The following is a 25,089-nucleotide window of genomic DNA, read 5'->3' as shown; positions in this document are numbered from 1 at the left end:
CAACTACCTTCATCCCGCCATCGGCTACGCAGCTTCCCTCGGGGTCTGCCCACACACCAATGCCTCTGACAGCAGTACTGTTGTTGACACCGGCACTGGATTCGGCACCGCTCCTGGCAACATCCTCAGCACTGCTGACGCACCCAACTTCCACGCCGGCACCGTTGTTGACGTCAGCTACAGCGCAGGTACCAAATTTTAGTAGCTACAGGCATTTTTTGAAAGAGGAAGAAACTGCTCTTGACTTAAAGAAAAATTCTTTTGCTGGATGATCTACAGACATGTAACAAAGAAAATAGCCCCCCCACCCCAGCTTAGGTGCCAGAGGGGATGCAACTGGTAGTCTGAACAGACAATTAGTTTGTAGGATGAGTGGAAGGATATCTAAATCTTGGCCTGTCACTTGTCTAACCAGTTCCAGATGGAAGTGATTTGTAGGCATCACATAAGCAGAGTTAAGATTTAAAGATGGATTTAAGAGAACAAGATATATGAATTTTGGTAGAGAGCTGTTACTATGCATGTGGGGCAGCAAAAGGAAAGGGCAGAAGTGACTGAAGGAGAAGTAGGCAATTGAGAGTCTGATTAGTGGCAGTAAACATGGGGGTCAACAGCTCAAAAATCTAGCAAATCAGATAGGTATTTGGGGCTAAATGGTGAAGAGAGAGAGTTGCCAGGTGTCCGGTTTTTGATCGGAACACCTGGTTGAAAAGGGACCCTGTCCACTCCGGTCCAGGCTCCTACAAGTCCGATTGGCGGAGCAATGGGGGCCTGGGGCTAAGGCAAGCTCCCGACCTGCCCTTGCCCTGTGCTGCTCTCAGAAGTGGACGCCAGGTCCCTGTGGCCCCTAGGCAATGGGGTGACCAGGAAGGCTCTGCACGCTGCCCCCACTCCCAGTACCGGCTCTGCAGGTGTCATTGGCCAGGAACTGTGTCCACGGGGGGTGGCGCCTTCAGACGTGAAGGCAGCATGCACTGCGCAGAGCCATCTGGCCACCCATTCTCCTAGAGGCCGCAGGGACCTGGCGGTCGCTTCCTCGGAGCCGCAGTAAGCGCCGCCAGGATCCTGCACGCCAATCTCCTGCCCCAGCCCAAAAAAGATGATTCTAGCTGCAACATTTTGAATAGATTTGAGGGGGAGATGTCTGTAATCTAGGCACAAGATAATGTGGGCCTTTACAAACATGTTAACAGTCTTGACAATCAGAAAGTCAGTCCTGGAAATGTTCGTGTAGATAGAAGCGGCATGACTTGGACATTTCCTGGATGTGTGGCTCCAAACAAAAGCAAAGTCAGAGGTGATGTCCTGATTATGCACTTCAGTGACTGGAAAGATGGTGATGTTGGGGGAGATTTTCTAAGGCACAAATCTTCTCCAACATCACAATTTTCCCACTAATGCAGGCCCATAATCTGGGCATCCTCTTGACTCCACTTTCTTGCCTGCATTTATACCTTTTGATAATCTCCTTCATTATCCATGGGAAAATCTTTCCTCGTTATCCACCCACAGAAAAATGGAGAGGGGGAAGGCTTGGGAGTTGAGAAGATCACTAGCTCAGTTTTGGCCTCATTGAACTTTTTATAATACTTTTTAAAAGGTTATATAGAATTGTAGTTTATTTAACATACCCTAAGTGAGGCAACAGAATGAAGTTTTTTAATTATAATGTGTTAATAGAAAGATTTTCTTTTTTATAATTTTTGTAACCAGGTTCTGGACACCAGAACATTTAGCCCATAGAAGGTGTGTTCTGTTTTGCAGAGAAATGAAAGAGGTACAACTCCTCTGATCTGCTAGTGATTATGTTTTTGAAAAGTACTGACATGGGAGGAAAAAACTTACAATGCTCTCGAGTTTTTAAACTTTTTCCTTCACACAATTGGTGAATAAAAACTTACTGCTGTATGCCTTTCTGTAAGGGTAGTCCCTGGAGCCAAAGGATTTGTAGGGTAGGAAGAAGTTTGTGAAACTGAAAGGGGTCAAGAATCAAATGGACATATATGGAATTGCAAACCAGAATACAGTGTTTTAATGGATACATTGTAGCAAGAGTACACAAATGTACACAAAACAAGATCTATATTTAGGGAACTGGGTTGAATGTTGCCAAAGTACAGAGATAGATGATCAGAGTAGTTCTTGTAAGCTGTTTATTTTGGATAGAATCATTTGCCAATCTCAGTCCTCACATTGCAGCTATACAGTACCATCTTGTGCTTCCCTGAATCCCACATATTCAAATTAACCTTCTGAAAATGCTTATTAGAAAGTTTGGCATTTTCAACAGAGAAGTCACAAATGATGGTCTTCTGCTTCTCTTCTTGGTACATATAAAAGTTCTTCTATGGTTTAGATTGCACCAATTCTTCAGGTTTTGTTCTGAACAAAAAATACAATCAGAATTTTTTAATTTCCATTTACAGTAATATTAATATTTTAAAGACCCCAAAGTGCTTTACAAACAAGTATCACTTTATTCACTAGTAAAAAGCAGCCCAGTCTAGCAAAAAGTGCAATGGAATCTTATATGACTACAAATGATTAGGACAGGGGTGTCAAACTCATTTCATAGAGAGGACCTGATGTGATACCCTGCCACTTGGCATGGGCTAATTTTGCCAGATCGCTGAGCAGAATTGCTGGTTGGTCATTAAGAGCAAACTAATGTTACTTGCTGGGATTCAGACCCAACCTCATGTATACATGAGGAGGAGACTGCTATGGGTCGACCACAGTCATCATAAAAAAAGAAATGTATGTCTTGTCTGGACTACAGGTGTATGATTTGTAGAGTGCACTGGTATGTTGTTTACTAACACCCCTGTATGAACCCTGCTGGCACACACTAAGTATTCCTTAGTATGCATTGATGTAATCCTGTTTGAAACCAGGACAACATTAATGCAGACTACCGGGGTCTACATGTTGGGGAGTTAAGAGCCCGACACACTGATGCGCTTTACAAATCACACCCTGTAATCTCCTGTAGTGCAGACTCCAGGGTTGTGTAGGCCATTGGTTCTCAAACTGGGGGTTGCGACCCCACAGCGGGGTTATGTGGGGGGTCATGAGCCCCGATGTCAGCGTGCGGCCGCAAGCTGCGAGCCCCAACTCCTGCACCAGGCTGTGAGCCCCAACCACGACACATGGCTGCGAGCCCCGACCCCTGTGTGGAGCTGCGGGACTGCGAGCCTTGATCTGGGCGCGCGGCTGTGAGTCCTGACTCCGACCCCTGTGCCGGGTTGTGAGCCCCGACCCTGACAGGGATGCATGGCTGCGAGCCCTGACCCCAGTGTGCAGCTGTGAGCACCGACCCCGAGCTGCAAGCCCTGACCCCGACAGGGACGCGTGGCTGCGAGCCCCGACCCCGGCGCCAGGCTGTGAACCCTGACCCTGACAGGGACGCATGGCTGCAAGCCCCTACCCCAGTGCACGGCTGCGAGCCCTGACCACGAGCTGCGAACCCCGACCCTGGCGCCGAGCTGTGAGCCCCAACCCCAACGGGGGCGCATGGCTGCAAGCCCCGATCCCGGTGCGCGGCTGCAAGCCCCGACCCCTGCACCAGGCTGTGAGCCCCAACCCTGGCCAGGAGCAGGGCTGTGAGCTCTGGCCAGGCGCTGGGCAGCGAGCCCTGACTCTAACCCTCCATGGGGCTGCGAGCCCCAACCCGAACCCTGACCAGGAGCAGGGCTGTGAGCTCCGGGCAGGCGCGGGGCTGCGATCCCTGAGTCCGACCCCCCATTGCGCTGTGAGCCCAGACCCCAACCCTGGGCAATAGTGGGTCTGCGATCCCTGAGTCCGACCGCCCCAACCAGAGGAGGGGCTGTGAGCCCTGAGCTGGGGCATCCAGGATGCTGTGAGCCCCGACCTCTGTACTGGGGTTGTCAGGCGGAGCCCAGCCATGCGGAGGGTTATTACTTGCTTCAGGTCATTAATTGCTGTCAAGTATTAAAATAAAGTTCTACTTAAAAATAACTTTTCCACTTATATTTAATTTGATTAAAATGTGTTTTAGTCTTAATTTAAAATCAGTGAAAAAAGGTAAATTCATTTTAAGCAACAGAGTTTAAATTTAGTATTTAACATAGTGTTAAATATCAAAAATGTATTTTTAATTTCTAAGGGGGGGTGTCACACTCAGAGGGTTGGTGTTCAAAAGGGGTCACCAATACAAAAAGTTTGAGAACCACTGGTGTAGGCAATTCATGGCAAGTCAACAGGCCAGATGAAACTGTTCCACAGGCCAGATCTGTCCCTTGGGCCATATGTTTGGCATCTCTGGACTACTGCCTTCTTTTTTAATATAATCTGAAAGCAAGTATCCTATGCAATTCCTGAGCATGGTGGTGTGGACACTAATTCAGAAGGAAAAGTGCTATCTAGTGAATCACCAGCAATGCTTTTTGGAACAATAGAGTGGTCTCTGGAGATCTCCCAATCAAATGCTGGCTTGGCCTGACGCCCTCAGGTGAGTGATCTGACAAGATCACAACTCACGATGGTGGAACTGCAAGCTCTGCTATATTTTGTATAATGCATACTTATAAAAAGATGTTTGGTAAAATAGACATCATGTTTAAATTATAATACTGTTTCATGGAAAATGAGGGAGCATCATTTTGCAAATATATTTCCATTCTTTTGAATTACTTGGGGAGTGGGAGCGGTTTGTGAAGAAAGTGTGAGACTGAAGATAACATGGAATTAGGGCTGCAAAAAAGGAACAGTCTTAATAGGGCAGGATATCTGCTGGCAATATTATGATGTATTTTATAGAAAATTCATGTAGCAGCCGTCGTGAATATTTCCATTTCAAGCACACACTAAATACATTTGGAGCCCTAAGATCAAACTATTAAAAGTAGCTTCTCACACCATCATTCACAGTGGGATTAATGTGTTCTTTCTACATTCCCTGTTGATCCAATAAAATGAATATAATTACATTCATATAACAGTCAAAAAGATCAAAGTAGTCCCACATGGGAGAGGGAGGACTCTGAGCCAAAACAAGCTATTTGGCTTGTAAGCAATTGGAAGCCTTTAAGGTGCTGAAGCACATCTGCAACATACTCTGCAGTACAGCGCTACGGAGCATGGTTTGTTACACAACGCATGTAACTACGATAGTGTAGAAATAGTACATGTGTTACAGCACTTCAGTAGGCTTATGTGCACTGAATAGATTCAGTTTTAATAAAAAAAAGAATTCTTCAGCAAGACAGTTGTTACTAATGGATTGGGTCTATTTCATTTCTCCTCTTGAGAAATCAGTTTCCAGTGTACTCCAAATAATGTAGTACAACAAAACATGTAGGTACATGTTAATTCTTAATTGGTAAGTTAGTCACTACAGTTAAAGAAACAAATCATTTAGGGTTTTCGGAAAGGCCATATCTAAATGCATTAGAAGAAAAAATACTGACAGTTTGAAATAAAGTTCATCTATAAAACCAGCAACTGGTTAAAGAGTAGTTTTGCTAGTGTACTCTGGAAATGAAAATAAGACCAACAGGAGAACAAGTGGGTTTCCACTTTGTTAAAACAGCTCTAGGGAGACAAAGAAAGGAAAGGGGAAAAGGGAAGGTTAAATAAGGAGCTTTGTTAGCTAGGTCATATAAAGTATTTGCAAAAGACCTGTTAACCCTACAGATGTTGAACTTAACAAATCAAAGAATCTGAAGCAATTTTAAAGAGGCTACAGAGTCACGTCAGACTCTCCTATGTTCAATACTGGTGTGGAGATAAGTGTCTTACTAATAATTTTAAATGGCCATGTTTGTTTAGTAGTTTCCCTATTAATGGAAATGGTTGGTATAAAAGCAGGTCTGTGAATTGTGGAACCTTGCAATTGATTCTATGGTGGGCTTGTGTGCTGAGGCAATAGCGACATTTTAAAGTAAACTTGAGGTTGATTATAATCTGTAGAAAATGCTAGTAAATAGTTTGTCTCTAATACAAACTAATATATTACATGTTCATAGCAAATATTCCAGATACTGGACTTAATGTCCAAAGAGGGCTATATTACGCTAGTGCACAATATGTTTTTTCATGTTAATGTTCTATTTAAAGGAATAGGGATGCAGTAGAACTAAGTCCAATGTAACTCTCAGTCCGTGGTATTTCTAGGATGCCCATCATCATAGTATCTAAACGCTTATTAGCAGAGCTATCTCGGATGTCATAATCTCCCTACCAATAGCTAAAGAATTTTATCCTGTTTTACAAACACAATTTTCCAAGGAGTAAAAATGAGGAAAGGGGGAAATAGACATTTTTATATATGATTTTAATAAAAACACGTTTTCTTTTCTAAGGTCTGCAAGTGTCTTCAGATGTGTTAAATGAAACATAGGAATACTCTGAATAAAGTCGTACCTGCACCTTTATTTAGATTTTGTAAGATCCCAAGCTACTTGAATTCACTCTCTTATTTTCCACTGATATAATCAGAAACCATCTTACGTTGTAGCTACTTGAACAGCATTCTTCCTTTTGAAGAGAGGAGAGGGTAAATTCCTTCCCTTGGCACCTTGCCTCTCTATGCATGATATAAACAGCATTGAGAGCAGTGTGCTATATAAATATCAGGAGATATTGATGAGACCACTGGAAGCTACAAAAGCGATGCTTGTCTTGTGACATTATCCAACTCTTAAGATATTTGGATATTGTTTTTCAGGTTTTCTGGGCTGTTTTATATATATATCTGTCAAAGACATTGCATGAATTTAACAAGAGAAAACATGTTTATATTAAAATAGCACACAAAATGTCCCTATGCAAGATGACCTAACAATTCAATACAAAACAATATCATGGGATGTTTGTATCAATCAATTCCATTAGATATTACAGCTATTTGAATTGTGAGCAATGTCCTAATGGGGGTAGGAGATGAGAAGGGTCCATATTATTTATTTGGGATTGAATGATTTTAAAAAACATTTTTTAAAAAATGCACTTGTTTCTACATCTCCATTTTATGGCACATAGAATGTAATTGTCCAAATCAGAAGTCAGTCATAGCACAGGGCTGACATCCATTTTGTAGTTGAGCATTTGATTTTTCCTTCCTAAGTAAAGTACTTTCTTGTCTTTATTGAATTTCATCTTGTTGAATTCAGACCAATTCTCTAATTTGTCAAGGTCTTTTTGAATTTTAATTCTGGCCTCCAAAGTGTTTGCAACCACTCCCAGCTTGGGGTCATCCAGCAAATTTTGTAAGCATACTCTCCACTCTGTTATCTTAGTCATTAATAAAAATGTTTAATAGTACTAGATCCTAGTCTTACCCCTGTGGGATCCCACTAGATATCCTCTCCTGATTTCACAGCAAACCATTGGCAATGGTGATTGACAGTTACATGAGCTATCAAGGGTTTCCATTCCCTTCCTGCCTATTTCATTCCTCATAGCCATCACCTTGGCCAGGAGAGCTGGGGAGCTTGGATGGCCAATCCACCATACACAGTGTCCTATTAAAATAAGGTGACACCACACCCTCCCTTCCTGCCTAAAGTTTCTTCAGAATTCCACATTAATTAGGAGATTCACTTACTGGTGCTTCACCCCAAGCCTCCATACAATGCACATAAAAAGAGTCTCACTTTTTACCTAAGCAGGTTTAGATCTTTTGGGGCTTCTCCTCAACTCTTCATCTCAATTGCACAAAGAATTAAAGGACATACAATATCCACACAACAGCTGTCTGTATGGGTTTCCAGGTGAATCCAGTCCTTCTACGAAACTGGGGTTCATCCAAGGGTAATTGGTCACTCCATTAGATCTTGATCTATATCTGTGACTCTCCTGAAAAATATACCTATCTCAGACATCTTGTAAGGCAGCCACCTGCTCTTCATCACACACATTTTCTCATCGCTACTCTCTTCCGCCTGCTTCCAGAGCTGATGCTTTCGATGATGCTGTTCCATGATGTGTATTGAATCCACTTCCTCAGCCCCCTCTTCCATGATGGAGGTACTGGTTGGGAGACTCCTGAGCACCCAAAGGGACACTGCTCAAAGGAGGAAGAGTAGTTACTTGCTTTATGCAATTTCTGGAGTTCTTCAAGATGCGTGGACCTGTGGCGGCTCCACTACCCACCCTCAGCCTCAAAGTCTCTTGTTGGATTTGGTTGAGAAGAAACTGAAGTGGTGGCAGGTCCACTCCTCCAATATACTCTTGTGTTGGAACACATGGGTATCCAGGCTGCAGGCACGGACCTGCAGACACAGCTGACAAAAATTTCCAATCAAGAGTGCATGCATGTGTGCACATCCTGACATGGCGCTCCCATAGGGGGGACACATCTCAAAGAACTCCAGTAACTGTACAAGGTAACCTCTCCTTTCTATGTATATATTTCTTTCCCCGCCCCTCCCCTCTGGAATAAGCCAAAATTCTGATTTATCCTAAGGATCAAAGTCTGTGCTGGCTGCTGCCCACACACAAACACACAATCTCATTGAAATAGATGGGATTGCACACTGCAAATCAGGTCAGAATTTGGCTCTAAGTATTTTTTTCATATGATCTAGACATCCTATTTTTTTCTTAATTTGAGATTCAGATTCTCATTAGAGTTTTAAGGAGAATTTCAAATTAGAAGTTGTCCTAGATGGATATGAAATTTCATAATACCCCTTATATATGAAATATATTAGTTCATATTCCAGTATGTAACATTGTTAGTTTCAAAAAAACTATATGCAAGGGTTGTGAACCATTTAGGTAATAGGAGGATGGACAGATCCCATATTGGAGTAGTAAGCACTCATGTTTTCATAGTCAGAGAGTCACCTTCATTGATCAAATGTGAATAATTTATTCTGGAAATCCCACTGTGAACAGCCTTTTCATTGACAAGGATTCTGTGTTCTTAAAAATAGTTTGCAGGTCTCAGATGAAAGGTATGTGTCATAAAGTGAGTTTCAAAGATGCAGTGAAAGAGGACTAGCACTTGATTTATGCCGAAAACAAATGAAGTGTGTTATAATTATAATGGGGGAAAAAAAGATCGGTTTCCTCTGTAGAAATAGTAATAGTTACATTGATGTATTAATTTACCTTCAAAATATGTTATAAGAGCCCATGGACCATCAAAGATAGGTTTGTATTCACACCTACATTATTCATCTTTTTTTCTTTCAGGCTTTATGTGTGTAGTAAAAACACTTCAGTAAGTTCGGAGTATTATTATTATTATTATTTACTTCATTTATTTTGATATATGAAGTGGGCACCCGTTAGACAAAGATTGAAGTGAAAATTTGAATATGTGGAAAGTTCACACTACAGTACTGTTATATATGGCAATGTTATTAAATAAGGAAAACTCCAGCTACTACTACTAAGATCTGTCTATTTATCTGTCTTGTGTTTTTTCTAGTTCTCATTTGATTTAAATGTTCAGATGCCAAGAGGCTTGTACTTGGACACATGGGATCAAAACACTTATTGACTTAAGTAGAGCCAATAGTTCACCTTTGTGGTATTACATGTGATGTGTTATATGCAGGTTTTAATTTTTCTTTTTCAAACCGGCACGGCACATCTCCAGTGTAAAGTATCTGTGATAGAAATATATAACCCTTGCATTATCTTTTTCTTTTTGTTTAAATGAGTCAGAGTTTGTGTTCTGTTTGAGGGGCTGTATAAGGACTAAGTGTAATAGTAAAATTCTTTTTATTTCAATCTGACTTTGAATATTGTTCAAAGAAATGTTCTGATTGGCTAGTTGATTTCTTTGGCAATATCATAACTATGTTTAAAATTCTCCACAAAGCACAATTAGGACATCACCAGATCATCAAATCTACTTGAGTTCTGAGTTCTGTTTGATTCCAGGTTTTGAGAGCCAGCATGATAGACTCTGTACTAGATAAGTTCCTGTTAAGAAAACATCACTCCAACAAAATAAACACGGTGGCCAGTACTAAATCACCCCTGGAGAATAAGTCCCCTCTGTTTTCTGGTTGTTTTGTTTTTGTTTCTATGGTTTTGGTTTTGGGGTTTGTTTTTTTGGGGGGGAGGGAGGCCGGGGGGAAGGGTTATTTTCATTTTGGTTTTTGGTTTCTTTGTTTGCTTTGCTTTTCCTGTTGTCGTAAGATGTTAGGGCAGAAACGTTTTAAAAAAAAAGTAGATGTATTTTTCACCTCTTTGTCTATTGAGGATTTTAATGGTGGTTTTGAAGTAAAGAACATGCTTTTTTGTAAATGTAGACTTAGTATTGTGACACCGTGAAGCCCAGGCTTTTCTGTATTTTGTATAGAAGTGATTGCATGCCCTTTAACTGAAGAATCAGAAGTGCCAATTACCATATCCTGTAGTTAGCCATTTAGATTTCTCTCCTATTCCTAGCCACTCTGAGAGCTTCTAATGTAGTGCTTACATCCAAATTGTTATACCCCAAGCTCAGAGGTATGAACTAATGCCACTTAGGTACAGCAGAAATGGCCATCACGGCTGACAAGTTATGTCGCAGACTCTGTCATGCATAAGAGTATGAACCCAGAACAAAGCTAAGCACTTTATATTTATGTCATTAATACTCCTTTTATAGCTGCCTTCTTGCTGCTCATTTACTTTTGTTCCTGGGGGCAAAAAGGGGATGGGGAAATTGCAAAATATGTAATGTGCTCAGGACACATTTTCAATGCTAATAAGATTAAATGTCATGCTTCTTCATGTGGTAAATATCCATGACAGATGAAAGCAGGGTGCTGAACTTGATAATTATTTTCCCTTAGTTCATAATAGGAAGCTCTGAAGAGATTTGATGTTGTAACTTGTATGCATTTAATTAATTTTAAGTCACAATCTCATTTGTGCTGCTGTTTCTGAAACGTGATATCGACAATTAACTGAAAAAACATTGTGAGAATCTCACCAGGACTGAGTTGCTGGCTGGCTGCTACTATGGACCCATCGTATGGTATTGCCACCCTTACTTCTGAACTGCTGCCTGCAGAGCTGGGCCCTTAGTTAGCAACTGCCACTCTCCAGCTGCCCAGCTCTGAAGACAGGAGTGCAGAAGTAAGGGTGGCATGGCATGGTATTGCCATCCTTAATTCTGTGCTGCTGCTGGCGGGGCGCTGCCTTAAGAGCTGGGTGACTGACCAACAGTCACTACTTTCTGGCCACCGAGATTTGAAGGCAGCGTAGAAGTAATAGTGGCAATACTGCAACCCCCCTAAAATAACCTGGTGACCCCTTGAAACTCCCTTTTGGGCAGGACCCCCAATTTGAGAAATGCTGGTCTCCCCTGTGAAATCTATATAGTATAGGGTAAAAGCATACAAAAGAATAGATTTCTTGGGGGTGACCAGATTTCAGTGTCCGTGACGCATTTTTCATGATCATGAATTTGGTAGGGCCTTAATAAGGAATACATAACAGATTTATAATATTTATATGGAGTCCTTGTGGCACCTTAGAGACTAACAAATTTATTTGGGCATAAGCTTTCGTGGGCTAGAACCCACTTCATCAGATGATTGGAGTGAAGAATACACTAGGCAGGTATAAATATACAACACATGAAAAGATGGGAGATGTCTCCCCAAGTGGGGGGGGGGATCAGTGCTAAGGAGGCCAATTTAATCAGAGTGGATGTGGCCCATTTGCAACAGTTTACAAGAAGATGTGAATATCAACAGAGGGAAAATTAGTAGAGGGAAAATTACTTTTTGTAGTAACCCATCCATTCCCAGTCTTTATTCAAGCCTATTTTCATGGTGTCAAGTTTGCAAATTAATTACAGTTCTGCAATTTCTCGAAGTCTGTTTTTGAAGTTTTTTTGTTGAAGAATGGCCATTTTTAAGTCTGTTATTGAGTGTCCAGGGAGACTGAAGTGCTCTCCTACCGGTTTTTGAATGTTATAATTTTTGATGTCTGATGGTGTGGCTGATGTGGTTAGGTCCTATGATGGTGTCCCTTGAATAGATATGCGAACAGAGTTGGCAACAGGGTTTGTTGCAGAGATTGGTTCCTGGGTTAGTGTTTCTGTTGTGTGGTGTGTAGTTGCTGGTGACTTGCGGGATCGTCCTCCAGGATAGGTTGTCCAGCGCATCATCAAGGATCTACAACCTATCCTGGAGGACGATCCTTCACTCTCACAGACCAAGGGAGACAGGCCAATCCTTGCTTATGGACAGCCCTCCAACCTGAAGCAAATACTCACCAGCAACTACACAAGTGGGTTATAGCCCATGAAAGCTTATTCCCAAATAAATTTGTTAGTCTCTAAGGTGCCACAAGGACTCCTCATTTTTGTTGATACAGACTAACACGGCTACCCCTTTTAAATATTTATATGACAATTTAACAGCCTATCAAAAGAACAATAACATGATTCTTGTAAAATTATCATCTACCTGATAGCCCATTGAATTTTTTTCCTACTGAGCATATCATGTATCAAAAGCTCATGATCTATACCTGTAAAGGACTTTTTTATTTCTTTAAAGTTAAGCATGTTCGTAAGTGCTTTCCTGAGATGTTTTATCAGAGACTCCAGCTGATAGGGGCAGAAGTAGCCAAGGGACACCCCTCCCCCAGCACCCGTTGGACCCAAACTGTGCAAGAGAGGCTTCCACACACACTCTATGGGGGCATTAGGTCCCAGCTGGTGTGCCCCCTACTCCCATCTCACCATCTGGACTTGGGAGGAAACTGCAGAGAGGACCCAACCAGAAACTCTAACACAGTGGTTCTCAAACTTTTGTACTGGTGACCCCTTTCACACAGCAAGACTCTGAGTACGACTCCCCCCCCCATAAATTAAAAATACTTTTTTAAATATTTAACACTATTATAAATACTGGAGGCGAAGTGGGGTTTCGGGTGGAGGCTGACAGCTCACGACCCCCCACGTAATAACCTCCTGACCCACTGAGGGGACACGACCACCAGTTTTAGAACTCCTGCTCTAGTGGATAGGAACAGAGCAGCCAAAGCAGAGACCTTTGGACATTCTGAGAACTTTCTGCAGTTCTACTGTACTTTCTTTGCCCTGTGCTGATTGACTGTATGCTACAACCTCCTCCGATTCCTCCCCCCACACTTCTTACCCCTTCATAGTCTCTTCATCTCAGATTTACTCAACACCTATACCTCTTACCCTCTTCACTGTTAAAAATGTATGCCTTATTTCCAATCTGTTTGTATAGCTTCAACTTCCAGCCATTGGATCATTTTACACCTTTCTCTGCTAGATTGAGGAGCCCATTATTAAATTTGTTCCCCATGTAGGTACTTCTAGACTGTAATCAAGTAGCACCATAACCTTCTCTTTGTTAAGCTAAATGAATTGAGCCCCTTGAGTCTGTCACTGTAAGGCGTGTCTTCCAATCCTTTAATCATTCTTTTGATTCTTCTCTGACCTTCTCCAATTGATCAACATCCGTACTGAATTGTGAGCACCAGAACTGGACACAATTTTCCAGCAGCAGTTGCACCAGTGTCAAATATAGAGATAAAATCATAGACTCAGAGACATATAGGACTGGAAGGGACCTCAATAGGTCATCTAGTCCAGTTCCCTGCACTGAGGCAGGATTAAGTACTATCCAGACTATCCCTGACATGTATTTGTCTAACCTGTTCCTTAAAACCTCCAGTGATGGAGATTCCACAACCTTCCTAGGTAATTTGTTCCAGTGCTTGACTACCCTTAGAGATAGGAAGTTTTTCCAAATGTCTAACCTAAATCTCCCTTGCCGCAATTTAAATCCATTGCTTTTTGTCCTGTCATCAGTGGATAAGGAGAACAATGTATCATCCTCCCTCTTTATAACACCTTTTACACAATTGAAGATTTATGTCCCCCCTTAGTCTTCTCTTCTCCTGACTAAACAAACCCATTTTTTTTCAGTCTTGCTTATAACCTTCATGCTAATACATCCCAGAATGCCGTTCATGTTTTTTGCAACAGTATTACATTATTGTCTCTTATTTAGCTTGTGACCACTATACCCCCAGATCTTTTTCTACAGTTCTCCTTCCTAGGCAGTCATTTCTCATTTTGTATTTGTGCAGTTGATTATTCCTTCCTATGTGTAGTACTTTGCATTTGTCCTTGTTGAATTTCATCCTATTTATTTCAGACCTCATTTCCCCAGTTTGTCAAGATCATTTTGAATTCAAATCCTGTCCTCCAAAGTGCTTGCAACTCCTCTCAGCTTGGTATCATCTGCAAACTTTCACTATGCCATTATCCAAATCATTTATGAAGATATTCTGTATAACTTGACCTAGGACAGATCCCTGCAGGACCCCCATTTGATATGCCCTTCCGGGTTGTGAACCATTGATAATTATTCTCTGAGTATAATTTTCGTACCCACCTTATAGTAGGTTCGTTTAGGTTATGTTTTCCTAGTTTGTGTATGAGAAGGTCATGTGAGACAGTATCAAAAGTCTTACTGAAGTTGAGATATATCACATCTGCTTCCCCCCACCCCCACCCCATAGACAAGGATATTCTTTCTACACTGTCAAAAGAAGATATTAGGTTGGTTTGATATGAATTCTTCTTCACAAATCCATGCTGACTGTTACTTATCACCTTATTATCTTCCAAGTGCTTACAAATTGATTGTTTGATTATTTGCTCCATTATCTTTCTGGGTACCAAAGTTAACTGGTTTATAATTCCCTGGGTTGTCCCCTTTTTATAGGTAGGTACTATATTTGCTTTTTTCCAGTCCTCTGGGATCTCTCGTGTACTCCATGAGTTCTCAAAGATAATCGCTAATGTCTAAAGAGGTCTCTTCAGTCAGTTCCTTAAATATTCTAGGATGCCCTTCATCAGGCCCTGCCAACTTGAAGACATCTAACTTGTCTAGGCCTGGTCTACGCTAGGAAATTAGGTCAGTATAATTATGTTTCTCAGAAATGTGAAATATCTCTGAGCAATGCAATTAAACCAACCTAACCCTCAGTGGAGACAGCACTAGGTCAGTGTCAACCTAGCTACTGCCTCTTGGGGAGCTGGAGTATCTATGCCAATGGGAGACGCAATCAGAGTAGATACCATCTTCACTGAAGTGCTATAGCAGTGCAGCAGCTGCGGCGTTCTAAGTATAGACAAGCCCTTAGTGCTTCTTAACTTGTTCCTTCTCTATTTTAGTCTCAGATCCTACCCCATTTACACTGATGTTCTCTATAGTAAGCCTTGTCTTTATGTACAGTGCTGCAGCAGCGCGTACAGCTGCACCACTGCAGCGCGTCTGGTGAAGGCTCTATGCTGACAGGAGAGAGCTCTCCTGTCAGCATAATAAAACCACCTCCGAGAGCAGCAAAAGCTATGTTGGTGAGAGAAGCGCTTCCGCCGACATCATGCTGTGCACACATGCTATGCTTATGTCAGTATATCTTATGTCGCTCGGGGGTGTGTGTGGTTTTTTTGCATATGTAGTGTAGACAGCCTCTGTCATCTGATCACTGCTAACCTTATTGGTGAAAACGGAAACAAGAAAGGTATTTAGCACTTCTGTCATTGATGCATTTTCTGATATTGTCTTTCCTTCCTCACTGAGTAACGAACCTACTCTGTCCTTGATCTTCCTCTTACTTCTAATGGCATCCTAGAGACTAACAAATTTATTTGAGCATAAGCTTTCGTGGGCTAGAACCCACTTCATCAGACGTTTCGTGGGTTCCAGCCCATGACAGCTTATGGCCAAATAAATTTGTTAGTCTCTAAGGTGCCACAGGGACTCCTCATTGTTTTTGCTGATACAGATTAACACGGCTACCACTCTGAAACCTTACTTCTAATGGATTTGTAAAATGTTTTCTTGTTACCCTTTATGTCCCTAGGTAGTTTAATCTTTTTTTTTGTGCTTTGGCCTTTCTAATTTTGTCACTACATGCTTGTGTTGGTTTTTTTATATTCATCCTTCGTAATCTGACCTATTCTCCACTTTGTCTACGACTCTTTTTTAAACTTCAGGTTGTTGAAGATCTCCTGGTTAAGTCAGGGAGTCTCTTACCATACTTCCTATCTTTCCAACGCATTGGGGTAGTTTTCTTTCGTGCCCTTAATAATAGCTCTTTAAAAAAACTGCCAACTGTCCTGAATTTTTTTTTCCCCCTTAGACTTGCTTCCCTCGGGATCTTACCTACCAATTATCTGAGTTTGCTAAAGTCTACCATCTTGAAGTCCACTGTCTTTATTCTGCTGCTTTCCCTCCTACCATTCCTTAGAAGCATGAACTCGGTCATTTCTGGATCACTTTCAACCAGGCTGCCTTTCACCTTCAAATTCTCAGCCAGTTCCTCCTTATTTATAAGAATCAAATCTAGAACAGCCTCTCCCCTAGTCACCTTCTCCATCTTCTGTAATAAAAAGTTGTCTCCAATGCATTCCAAGAGTTTGCTGGATAATCTGTGCCCTGCTGGATAATTTTCCCAATAGATGTTTGGGTAATTGAAGTTCCCCATCTCCTCCAAGTCCTGTGGTTTGGATGATTTTATTAGTTGTTTAAAAAAAGCCTCATCAACCTGTTCTTCTTGGTTAAGTGGCCATACTGTGATATCTCCCTTGTTTTTTTACCCCTTTTATCCTTACCCAGAGACTTTCAACAGGACAGTCTCCCACTTATATCTCTACTCCTCAAGATTCCCCTCTTTATTCATCCCAGGATCACATTAGCCCTTTTGGCTACAGCATTGCAGTGGGAGCTCATGTTCAGCTGATTATCCACCACAACCTCTTAATCTTTTTCAGAGTTACTGCTTCTGAGAATAGAGTCCCCCATCCTGTAAATATAGCCTACATTTTTATTCTATAATGTATACATTTATATTTAGCTTTCCACCCCAACTCTGGAAAAAAAATCATGGAACTGATAGGATGTTTGCCTCCATCACATTGATCACCCTGCTTGTGTATTCTATCCCTTTCCTACCCTGTGTCTGTCTTGTCTGTTTAGATTGTAAGCTCTTCGAGGCAGGGACTGTCTATTGCTCTCTGTTTATACAGTGCCTAACACAGTGGCGCTCCACTCTTGGTCGGCCCTTAGGCACTACCATAATAAACATGATTAATAATAATAATAATTGAATGAGGATGGTTTCCTGAATTAGGGCGTATGCTTTGTTGTATCTGAAGTTTGAGTAAAGTTGTATGCTTTTATGTGATACTCAAGCATTACGTTTAATACTAGGCTGAATTTCAGCCTTAACATTCAGTTCAATTCCGTTCATGTGGGTTTTTTTATTCTTTAACATGTTTGTGATGTGTACATATATGTATAATATGATACATATTATACCTTTCACATTTGTATGTATAGATATATATTTATATATATATGTGTGTGTGTTTATATTACATTTTCCTAAGCAGTGAGTGCATTTTAGGCATTGAAATAGCTACTTTGACATTCAGATGATCATTTTCATGAGCAGTTACAGTAATACATGCGCGGACACACACAATCTGTAAGGACAGGCTTGTATTCTTCCAACTCTGCCTATGAGGCCATAACTAGCTATATATATTTGCACTATATATTTTAATCACATCAGATAAAAGTCACTACATATTTCCACCCATGTACACACACAAAAAACCCACTTAATACTTTTGTATCTGTTCTCACAGAAATGAAGTTACAGGTACCTTTGTTGCGAGAAGGAAATGGAAAGTACTTATTATCCCTTTAATGTTTTGAAATTGTTTTGAATCAGTGGCTGAGAAATGATTGAACAGTTAACCTAATACATTGGGGGTTTTGCTCCTTCCTGTTATGCAGGAAAATAATACTTGTCATTTCAAGAAAACAAGTGTGGAAATGCTCCTCTAATCTTGAATAGACTTAATTTGCATCTGAAACTTAAGAACCCCTAAAGTGAAGTTTAAACATAAAGTAGGTACTTGAACATAACAGGTGCATTCAGATAATCTCTTCAGATCTGTACACACTGAGTAAGTTTGACAGCTGTTTCATTATTTGCCTATTTTATTACCTCCCCTGTCATTACCTATAGCTTCACTTAGATTGATTCGCCCAGGTGTGCTGTAGGAGAAAGGGAGCTCAAAACAAAACCCAAATTCACAGCTTTTATTGGACATAAGGTGCAAAGCATAACAAACAGTCATTTAGACACTCCTCTTTCACATCCTTTCTCTTTCTAAAATGCTGCTTTTAAAAAAGTCACAATAAACTAGCTCCTTTCTTCTTGCCCATCAGTGAAGGGAATATAGCTGTTTGCTTTTAGCATTTAAAAAAATATATACTGAATTTGAATTTTTAAAAGGCTAGTAATCATTCATTTGCTTTATTTCCATCTAGTTAAAGCACATTTTCATGGGAAGATCTGTTGCTATTAACTAAGAGCATATGACATTTATAACTTTGCTGTCAGAGTTGATGTTTATGTAATTCAGGTCTAAACATAATATAATGCTGCTTTCCCTCTAGAGGGATATTTTACTATTACAGTTTGACATGCCCAGCTAATGTGCATTTTCCAGCTTGCTGTCATTTAGTTGATTTTTAAAATGTTCATTTTTGTATAGAATTATCCTTCTCTTCTTGTTCTCCACTTGCCTCTACATGTACAATTTCATTAGAGATAACTTTTACCCAAGCACGCCACTCCATTCGTCTGTAACCCTCAAAAATCAGGCTATGACCATCTTAGAAGCTTTTCACTGAGAATATATACACCAGCCTAAGTATCAACATGCAGATCAAGATCCATATTATGCTGAATGATTCTTGCACTGTTCTTTTGTTTTTGTGCTTTCTCTCTGCAAGTTTTAACTTAGTGTTGAGCTACTTTATTATTGCCTCATCATTCCTCCTGTTGTGCACATCATCTTCCTTTCCACTCATTTTACCAGATTCCTTACAAAGATGAAGCTGTATAATTGTCTAGCCTAACATTGGGGCTAATCTGGGCCTGACGAGCTTGCTCCACCTTTGAATTATAAAATGCTTTGAGGTTTGCTTAATTGTTTCCCCCCACACAAAATCCCTGCCAAATTTTTTTGTTGGTGTGTTTATTCTTTTAAAAACCTAGCTGTGAAAAATACTCTAGTGAATCATAGTGGAGCAATATCTGGCAGCAAGAAGGAGACTCGTCATAGCAGCAGAGCACCTTAGTATAGGACACAATTCTGACTGGTTCCTGCACAAAGAGCTCCTCCCACAGGCTGCCCAGGGGCTGGCCTGAATTTTGTAATGCCATGATCCAGACACAGGGTATACTTCTGGACTAAGTGATCTGTCCCAACTGTATATAAAGCCTATTCTTTTGGGAGCAAGATATTACCATCCTTCTCAAAAATATTATGTCTCAATCCAGGATGTTTGCATAGTGGTTTAATACCTGTAAAACTCAATTCGGGTCTTTTGCAAACATTTTCAAAACTTCTAGAAAGAATCTTATGTAGGTAGGAAGATATGTAATCTTCTATTTAAATGTAATTCTTTCATATTCTCCACTCTTTCATCTCACTGGTTTCTAAGAGCATGGTTTGTGGAGAGATTACAATTAGGAAACATTTCCCTCTTTAACTGAGTGTAGTTGGATGCATTCTACAAATAAGAAACGTTACTATGGTACTCTGCATTAAAGCATTGTAGATATGTAAAGTTGGGCACGTGTCCAGATAATACCATCCAATGTCCTTCCTATTACTATGTCATAAGATTCTATACTTTCTAGCTTTCCATTGAAGCATCTAATTGCCAACAGCATGTGGAAGACAGTGCCCTCTCCATCAATGGCAGAAAAAAAAAACTGAAATGTAGTTGTGATTATTTTTATTTGTATTGTGGTAGAGCTTAGAGGCCCCATGTACTAGGCACTCTATAAATATACAACTATGAGTCCCTGCTCCATAGAGCTTATGGTCCTAACAGAATATCAGTTGGTATTTCAGCTTACCAGGATGAGATAAGAAACTCAAAGTCCTGAACCCCTAGGAAAGCTGTAGATGCCGCTTTATTCTTTAAGAAGCAGTGGTAAGATGTCAGGTCTTAGATCCTAAGCTATTTTTTTATTTTTACCAATTTCCAAAAGAAATCACTTCTATTGCTCTTCAGTTAAAACACAACTTGGGGGCAGGTGGTGTTAACTGAGCAAATAGTTTGTAGCATAGAATAAAACTTAAGGTTCTTTCAAAATGTACATTTTAGAACCTTGTATAGAAGATTTAAGATAAAATAAATTATAGTATAGAAAATTCAGTATCTAGCTTTACCTGAAAGGAACTATGAAATAAAAAATTAAGGCTGAGCAAGGTGACTGGAAAGGGAATGGAATAGGGAGCCTTTCACCTCTAAAGTACCAGTTAAAATTCACCCTAGGTCAAGAGCGATTAATAAAGATTGCCACCTAACAGCTATCCAGAGGCCTGTCTGAAATGAGTCAGATGTTTCAGTCCATTTCCTAAAGGAGATATGTCCAGATCATAAAAATCTCCAGTACAACTGGCACCCTTGCCATCCACTCTCAGTAAAGAAAGCATATAGGGCAAACTTACTTGGAGACAGTGAATAAGGATGTTTCAGAGTGGTAGCCATGTTAGTCTGTATCAGCAAAAAACAACGAGGAGTATTTGTAGCACCTTAGAGACTAACAAATGTATTTGGGCATAAGCTTTCATGGGCTAAAACCCATTTAATCAGATGCATGGAGTGGAAGATACATATACAGAGTGCATGAAAAGATGGGAGTTGCCTTACCAATTCTAACGAGACAATTCAATTAAAGTGGGCTATCAGCAGGAAGAAAAATCACTTTTGTAGTGGTAATCAGGGTGGCCCATTTCAAACAGTTGACAAGAAGGTGTGAGTAACAGTAGGGGGGGAAATTAGCATGGGGAAATAGTTCTTAGTTTGTGTAATGAGATCACTTGATCATTACCTGTTACGTTCACTCCCTCTGAGGCACCTGGCATTGGCCACTGTTGGCAGAGAGGATATTGGGCTGGATGGACCTTTGGTCTGACCCAGTATGGCCATTCTTATGTTCTAAAGTGCCACAAGTACTCCTTGTTGTTTTGGCTGAATAAGGATGTGTTTTTTACCCTTTCACATAACACAAGAACCAGGGTCACTCAGTGAACTTAATAAGCAGCAGATTTAAAACAAATGTAAGAAAATACTTCTTCACACAATTCACAGGCAACCTGGAACTCATTACCGGGAATGTTGTGAAGGCCAAAAGTATAAATGGATTAAAAAAAGAATGAGATAAGTTAATGGAGGATGGGTCCATCTGTGGCTATTAGCCTCTAAGATTGCCAGAAGCTGGGAGTGGATGACAGGGGATGGATCAGTCAATAATTGCCCTGTTTTGTTCATTCCCTCTGAAGCACCTAGCACTGGCCACTGTTGGAAGACAGGATACTAGGCTAAATGGACCATTGGTCTGACCCAATGTGGCCATTCTTAAGTTCTCAACCGCACTGTTCAGAACAGAAATGAGATGCACTGCTTAGCACAGTGAGGGGAAGCTGGATAGGACCATGATATATTTCTTTCATGAATAAAGAAAACTTTTGGAGCATTCAGTCTGGCTTCCTTCACTTTGTTTGTTTAAAAGAAAATCGTGGCTATCCTGTCCTCAACTCATCCCACTGTGCAATCTATAAATGTGTTTAGTATCTTTCTTTAACACAGAGAAGAGAGAGGGTTAAAATCTGTCCTTGTTGCTATTACAAAGTTTGAAAAACTCAAAATGGGGTTAGCTGAGGATGGAATATCAGCCTGAACTTTGAATTTCTTGCCTTTTGTCAGCTTGATTCATACCATAAATTCTATTTAAAGATAATTCTTTCATATTTATTTTCCACATCCTTGACCCTGAATGGTGAGCTGGACATTTGTATTTTCATTGGCAAACTCTAAGTCGCTCATCAACTCTTTTTTCCTTTTGTAAACATACTGTTCCTTCAGTATTTTCCAGAAGGATTTTTATACCACCATTTTGCAACCACTTGTAGGAATTGAGAAAATCTTACCATTTAAAGTATGTGTTTTACAGAGAGCTTTGTGTAGACATTCCTTGGTCCAGATTTTGGTGGGGCTTTGTCAGTAAATATCCAAATTCTAGAAAAGTCATATTTTGCAGGGATAGGTTTTATGGAAATTATATGTAAATATCAATTACAGTCGTTCTGAAAATATAATTGTTTTTATTTATTATTTGTATTGCAGTAGTGCTTCAGGGTCAACCAAGAACAGGACCCTGTTGTGCTAGGCACTGTAAAAATATAGTGATAGTCTGTGCCCTGAAGAGTTTACAGTCTAAATAAATGTTGGTATCTTGCGCTTCTATTGGCACATGTTTTTCCATCAGTCAGGCTGTAAAACAAGAGAATAATCTTGTGGCCAGCCTAATGTCAACACACAGCACTTCCAGGCAGATAACCTGGGCCTGATACTCGATAGAGACAGCTAAAAAAGAGAAGATCACTACAGTGATGCTCATAGTTCCTAGATTCAGTTATTATGGTGGGCTAACCTTTTGAGGCCCAAGGCCTATGCCTTGGAAATGCCAATCTTATTCTTGTAGTCAGAAGAACCTGACATGGTAGTCAGTCCATGGCATTTAGCTGGACATGCATAGAATGATCCAAGTTTTAGATGAATTTTTAGCACACTTAAGGGTAAAATTAATGTTATGACAGCCTGTCAGTAAAGCCAAAGACCACCTGCTAGGTAGTCTTGCTACATTCCTTAAGGTATGATTCCTATAGGACCAAATTCATTCTCTGATATAACTCTTTTAAATTAAATGGAATGAATTTGACTCAGTCACTGTAAATAGTAATCAGACAGGGAGAAATATATAAAATCTATAGTTTACATTCAAAGAGCAAGGTTTTGGGGAGGCTTTTTTTGGGGGGGGGGATGTGGGGGGAGTATAAATTAGTTGTATTCCATTGCAAACTAACATACTTTTCAAAAATGGCCATACTGGGTCAGACCAATGGTACATCCAGCCCAGTATCTTGTTTTCTGACAGTGGCCAATGCCAGGTGATTCAGAGGAAATGAACAGAACAGGCAATCATCGAGTGATCCCATCCCCTGTCGTCCACTCCCAGCTTCTGGCAGTCAGAGGCTGGGGACACCCAGAGCATGGGGTAGCCATTGATGGACCTGTCCTCCATGAACTTATCTAGTTCTTTTTTGAACCCCATTATAGTTTTGGCCTTCACAATATCCCCTGGAAACAAATTCCACAGGGTGACTGTGTGTTGTGTGAAGTAGTACTTCCTTTTGTTTGCTTTAAACCTGCTGCCTATTAATTTCATTGGGTGACTTCTGGTTCTTGTGTTATGTGAAGGAGTAAATAACACTTCTTTATTCCCATCCTCCATACCAGTCACGATTTTATGGACCTCTATCATATTCCCACTTAGTCGTGTCTTTTCCAAGCTGAAAAGTCAGGTATCTCCTCATACAGAAGCTGTTCCATACCCCTAATCATCTTTATTGCCCTTCCTCTATACCTTTTCAAATTCTAATATATCTTTTATGAGATGGGGTGATCAGAACTACATGCAGTATTCAAGGTGAGGGCGTATCAAGGAATTATATAGTGGCATTATGATATTGTCTGTTTTATTATCTATCCCTTTCCTAATGGGGTTCCTAACATTCAGTTAGTTTTTTGACTGCTAGTGCACATTGAGTGGATGTTTTCAGAGAACTATCCACAGTGACTCCAAGATCTCTTTGTTGAGAGGTAACAGCTAATTTAGATCCCATAGTTGGGATTATGTTTTCCAGTGTGCACTACTTTGCATTTATCAACATTGAATGTCATCTGCTTTTTTGTTGTCTAGTCACTCAGTTTTGTGAGATCCCTTTGTAACTCTTTGCAGTCTGCTTTGGACTTAACTATCTTGAGTAATTTTGTATTGTCTGCAAATTTTGCCACCTCACTGTTTACCCCGTTTTCCAGATCATTTATGAATATGTTCAGCAGCACTGGTGGCAGTAAAGATCCTGGGGGACACTGCTATTTACCTCTCTCCATTCTGAAACCTAATCATTTATTCCTTCTGTGTGTTTTCTGGCTTTTCACCTGTTACTGATCCATGAGAGGACCTTCCTTCTTATCCCTTACCTCAGTGGTTCTCAAACTTTTGTACTGGTGACCCCTTTCACGTAGCAAGCCTCTGAGTGCCACCGCACCCCCTTATAAATTAAAAACACCTTTTTATATATTTAACACCATTATAAATGCTAGAGGCAAAGCGGGGTTTAGGGTGGAGGCTGACAACTCGTGACCCCCACATGTAATAACCTCATGACCCCCTGGGGGGTCCCAACCCCCAGTTTGAGAACCCCTGCCTTAGCTCTTTATCTTTTCTCATCTCTAATTGCAACTTTTTAGGGGGGAAGGGGAAGGAGAATGGTTATTTGGTATAGCAGACTTATTTTACAACTAAAAAAATTCAAACATAAGTTAGTGGCCTTTAAAGTAAACCTTAGCCCAGACCTATGGTACCTTCCACTATTACTGCATACTCTGTTGTGGGGTTTCCCTTTCGATTATTCCATTTTGTTATTTGGAACTCTGTGAATGTTTCAGAAAGAATGCAAAGATTTTGAACTTACGGGTATAAAGTCTGGGGCAACCATTCACTGAGCCTCCAGAATAAATGATAATAAAACCTGCTAAATACACCTGCATTTCCATGAAGGAACAGGCATGTCTTTAGTGTGCACTTACTGTATGTACACAGGGGCGACTGCAAATTTTTGCATTTTTTAAAATGTGACACTCTATGTCCTGACAACTGATTGAAAATACAGAACTTACATTCAGTTTGTATGGCCTCTAGGACTCCAGGTTCCATGGGGATTCTGTGAATACGTGAACCTTGTTTTCCAGATTGGGCTTCCAGGATATGTCTTGGTCATAACCCATAACCAAAGTAAATATACAGTTACATCTTGCTACATAAAATATGTTTTTCAGTAAATTATTAAATGATTAATAGAACTTTTTAAAAAATGAGGGGAAAAAACAAATTCACACCTATATATTCAGCTTGAATTAAATTTACTGCTCTTTGTGGGTCATACTATTAGTTATT

The 25,089-nt window shown here is 40.4% G+C and overlaps 1 protein-coding gene across 1 annotated transcript in view; it reads left to right on the top strand.

The window, feature by feature from the left end:
* ATG7 (autophagy related 7) overlaps nt 1-25,089 on the top strand; it is a 279,860-nt gene that overhangs the window by 253,933 nt on the left and 838 nt on the right. The gene's annotated exons all lie outside the window — the stretch shown is intronic.

The sequence above is a fragment of the Mauremys mutica genome, chromosome 7, assembly GCF_020497125.1.
Source record: "Mauremys mutica isolate MM-2020 ecotype Southern chromosome 7, ASM2049712v1, whole genome shotgun sequence".
Classification (NCBI taxonomy): Eukaryota; Metazoa; Chordata; order Testudines; family Geoemydidae; genus Mauremys; species Mauremys mutica.
Note: the sequence above shows the minus strand (reverse complement) of the source record. Positions and strands in the feature narration are given on the sequence as shown.